Below are 4,958 nucleotides of genomic sequence, written 5' to 3'. Positions count from 1 at the left end.
GGTACATATGACAATGTGTTTTAAAGTGACTAGTGCCTGATAATTACAGTAAGTACAGTAAAATGACTGATTCTATTGTGGCTTGACAGTCCAGAATCACTTACAAGCGGGTTGGAGTCAGAAAAGAGAGTTCAGCTTCCTGACAGCTTGGTGGATAAAGCTGTTCAAGAGTCTGGTGGAGCAACCCTGGAGACTCTACCTTCTCCCTGAGGGTAGGATGGAGAAGGTTGTTTTTCGGTCTGTGGAAGAAGTAGAGATGCTGCTGAGCCTTCTTTACCAGTGATGTTATGGTGAGTGTCCAGGAGAGGTACAGCCACAGTCAGATTTTTATGAACTAATATCAACATTAACCCTATGAATGGCTTATGCACACACTTATAATAATATCGACAGGCACTAATGCAAGTAAAGAGCAACGCTTAGCTCGATTTTCTACAACTACAGTACTGTTGTTAAAAACATCACTGCAATTAATTCTGGGTTCCCATAATGCTTTTTGATGACGACATTGCCAGGACTGTGAGTGTGAGGATCGGTGCCTATGCTTAAGGTAGTAAATCGCCTGATCACACCATGGCCCCATGGGCCGTTGTTCACGTCATTCAAGCAGCATCCACCCTCATTTAATTGGCACGTGCTTGTCTAAAGTCTGGTGATGGTGAGCTCAAGTGGGTGGGCAAATAAAATATCTGTACCTTTCTAAAGTATCACATAATGGCATTGAATTGCAAATATTAAGCTTTACAAAATAATACAATCAATGGATTTGGACTTCGTGGATTTTATTTATTGCAGGGTTTTCTGGGATGTAACGCCTGCAATAAACAAGGGTTTACTGTACTCGCAAATGTGCACTCCCAAATATTACTGCAACACTGTTGATGGTCAGTGGGGGAGGTTGGGAATGTCCCCTCCTGAAGTCAGTAACAATCTCCTTGGTCTTACTCGTATCCAGGAGGTGATTATCATTCTTGCACCACATCCTGAGCTGGCTGACTTCTTTTCTGTAAGTGGTCTCATCGTCATTGGAAATGGGACCCATCCCCCCTCGTAGTTCTATTGTCCACAAACTCGTGGGCCTGCAGCCGTGGGTCAGCAGGGTGAAGAGGAGGGGGCTAAGTAGACATAGTTGGAGGGCTTATATGCTGACAACATACATGCAAATCAGTCACCTTTCAGCGAAATCCACCGTTTTGAATTCAAAATAGGCCATTTACCTGAATCGTATAGATACAATGAGTTTTTCCTGTTTTTTGTGTGTGTGGGGGGGGGGTTCGCCATTGCTGACATCATAGGCTGTTTTGTACTCCTTGAACTCTGGCAGCTAGATCGATTCCACACATCCACCATCCACGCACAGATGTAATTTCTTAATATTACTCCACGGCGGACTAATATGCGAGCGCATTGGCCTGAGGTTCCGCCTGTGCACTCGGGACCTGCTTTGGATAAGTCAGGAGTTGACGAGACCAGAAAAAACACTTCTGCTGTTAAGAAGTAATGGTACTTTTACTCCGTTACAATGATCTATCTCTGGCGCGGAGGTGGGTAGGTGCTGCGGGTCGTGGCGCTGGTTGCGGTCCCAGCAGAACCGCGAAGCACACGTAACATCGGCGACAAGAGCTGAGTTGATCCGCTCGTACATCTTGTATTCATTAGGAAACGTGGCTACAATTATCTAATTAGTTTACGGATGTGAATGTTAAATGTATTAAGCGACGGAGCGATGTTTGGGATTATGTCACAACACAGAATGAACTAGCTTCAAATTCAGAAATGGACAATAAAAACAGAAAAAATATTGTACTTAATATTTTCCTGGAGGATGCATTTGGGATTAGCCTTTGAAGTTGGCAATAGTGAAAAATTAAGTGAAACAGACAATGATTTAAAACAATTATTTTCCAGAATGAGACTGCTTAAAGAGGAGGATGCTATTCATGCGGCATAGCTTGAAGCAGGCAACAGGTGCAGGTGGCGATGGGCCTGGCTCAAATTGGAGGCCAGAACAAAAAAGCCAAGAAATGAGGCAAATTTACTTTCAATTTTGTACATCAACGTGATGATACTTGAGCAGTGTAAATACGTTTTACTGAGTGAAGAAATTATTTATTTGCCTTACTGTACTTTTCAGAGTCTTCCAGATTGCTTAATTCATGTTAAAATCCCCCAAATTCCCCTACAAGGAATACACAAGTCAAACGTTTACTTTTACACTTACAAAATAGTCAGATGGCACGCTACCCAGGCAAAGGAATCAAGAATCTAGATTTAGCATGTTGAAGAAGGGTGACCAGCTATCTATGTATATTCAGTATGTAATTGATTTTTTTTCATTCCGCTGAGATTTTTTCAAACTCAATATATTCTATGATGAGATTAAGCCAGTAATTGATGTTAATAGCTTGTTTATTTTTCCAGTTTAATAAAATTGTTTTCTTAGCGATAGCTAACACGACGAGTAATGATTGTTTATTAGGGAGGTCGATTATGCTTAAGTCGCCAATGTATTGAAGAAAGTTTCCGCCTACTAATTCTTGGAACAGGTCATCACGTGTCCTTAAAATACTATTGTTAAAAAGTTGTTGTTGGTGGTCAATTCCATGTTGTTGTCATGTGCTAAAATAAAGAACTATACTGTTAATTTCAAAATCTGGATTGTGGCAGATTTGGGCGAGTTTATTGGGAGCTAATTGAGATACTGTAGCTTCTAAACTTTTCCACCAAGCCGTTAAGGTGGATTTTTCCTTATTAGGTTCTTGAAACATTTATGGCATTTAAGACTAGTGGAAATCAATGGGAGTTTTGAGAGTTTGATGTTATTGCAGTCTATCTGTTGGGGGGTGGTTAGTAACATCCATCCATTTTCTGAGCCGCTCCTACTCACTAGGGTCGCAGGCGTGCTGGAGCCCATCCTAGCTATCATCGGGCAGGAGGCGGGGTACACCCTGAACTGGTTGCCAGCCAATCGAAGGGCACATACAAACAAACAACCATTCGTACTCACATTCACAGCTACGGGCAATTTAGAGTCGTCAATTAACCTACCATGTATGTTTTGGGGACATTGAAATTATTTTTTGCTTTACCAAGTGCTTTTCCTTATCACATAAATGAAGTTGAAGAAGAGATCAGTGCTGGTCTTGACCAGTGTTGACCGAGACAAGACCAAGACTTTTGCGAGTCAGGTCCGAGACAAGACAAAGACCTTCAAAATGGGGTCTCGAGACCAAGACTGGTCTTGAGTGTTACAACTCTACTATACAGTATGTCACTAACTTTTCTTGATAATACACCTCTATAATTTATAATAACATTGGAATTACAGCTATCATTATGTACATGGTTCTTTCATTCTCGTGTGTTACTAAGCAATTTTTCACCCTTTCTTTTTTTCTCTTCCTTGTAGTAGGTGATATCATGAGTTAGTTAATGTGCCCGTTCACGAATAGACGGTGACTCGAATTGGCATTAGATTTCCGAAACAAACACATCACAACAAATCAAAGAGTAATGTAATACTTTATTCTGACGAGCTTCAAATGCTGCCAGGCCACATTTAAAAAAAAAAGAAAAAAGTATGAAATATTTCATGATTTTTCACCTTTGTTTATGGCTGACACTATTTGGACTTGGTGCGCATAGCTTCTACCCATGTGCGCACTGCACATTTTTAGTTACAGCCCTTCTCAGAGATCTCCGAGGAAGGACTTTTGTGGGTTCTATTTCGATCAGGAAAACATTATGTGAACCCTCCCACTTTGACGACTGTATTTCGATGGGTAAAAATGTCTCTTAATGTCACACCCCTACACTCCCCGTTGACTATTGGATGTACAATGTAAAGATGTACCACCCGTTGATTTCGGACCTTTGTTAATCAGTGAAAATATACCATCAGAAACGGTTTTGCTTTCACTCAAAACAAAGGTGCAAAAAAATCACACTCTGCGGATTCTATGTTTAGACAACCCGTCTGCATACACTGATGCAAATGTATTTCTTTACAGTAACTAATAGAACTCTGTGGGGCGGCTGCTTTTCCAATGACTAAAGAGACCGTTACCATGGTTACAGCCATAAATTAAAGCTCTTAAATTAGCAGGAACGTTGGGGGGCAGGGGGCTGTGTTTTTTGCGTACTTCTTGTTTCCTCTCTAAAAGGTTTGATAATTTATGATGGTCTGAAAAAGGAAGTAACTTTTCAGGCAGCTTTTGACGTTTTGTGCATGGAAAGTGTTTGAAGACGCCAGAGATAACAAATTGAGACACCATTTCATGCAGACCTTGAAGGCCTCAAATATGCGACAACATTCTATTTTTTATCTCAACAAACTCTGATTACAGAGCCCTTAACAAAGTACAATAGCTACAATAGAACCAGTGTAAATTGTTTGTATTATAATCCCTATGCACTGTTAAAAGGGCAAACAGTGTTTTTTGTGAGGGAAGATATTGTTTACATGGTTGTTTATTGTCTGAATGTAATACAAATGATACCATTTTAAAAAGATACATTGTTTAAAAAAGTTAACATTGGTCACTGAGTGAAACATTTCTGAATTTAAATAAATAATTGGATTAATAAGTGTCTACATATGAAACTTAAGCAGACAGCAACTGTTGGTGTCATACAGAGACCACAAATTTGGAAATCCTACTTCATTGGTACAGAGGGTTCATTTATTTGTAGCTTATCTAACAGGTTTGTTCTCTACTTTTAATAGGATTTTTAGTTATTCATTATGATGGTTTGAGAGATTTTTGATTTTCATCAAGTACATCTTTTCTTGGAAAAGATTAGAGGACAACTGAGCTGAATTCAAAAGTGAATTTTATTTTGCGAGTTACTTCACCCTTATTAAATGAATGAATTAAAATTAATATACATTGCATTAAAAAATATTTTTGTTGGCATGTAGACTGTTTAGCTGTATGCTTCTGTCAGTGGACCCAAAA

Source organism: Phycodurus eques, chromosome 3 (assembly GCF_024500275.1).
Source record: "Phycodurus eques isolate BA_2022a chromosome 3, UOR_Pequ_1.1, whole genome shotgun sequence".
NCBI lineage: Eukaryota > Metazoa > Chordata > Actinopteri > Syngnathiformes > Syngnathidae > Phycodurus > Phycodurus eques.
This window is presented reverse-complemented; position numbering follows the sequence as displayed.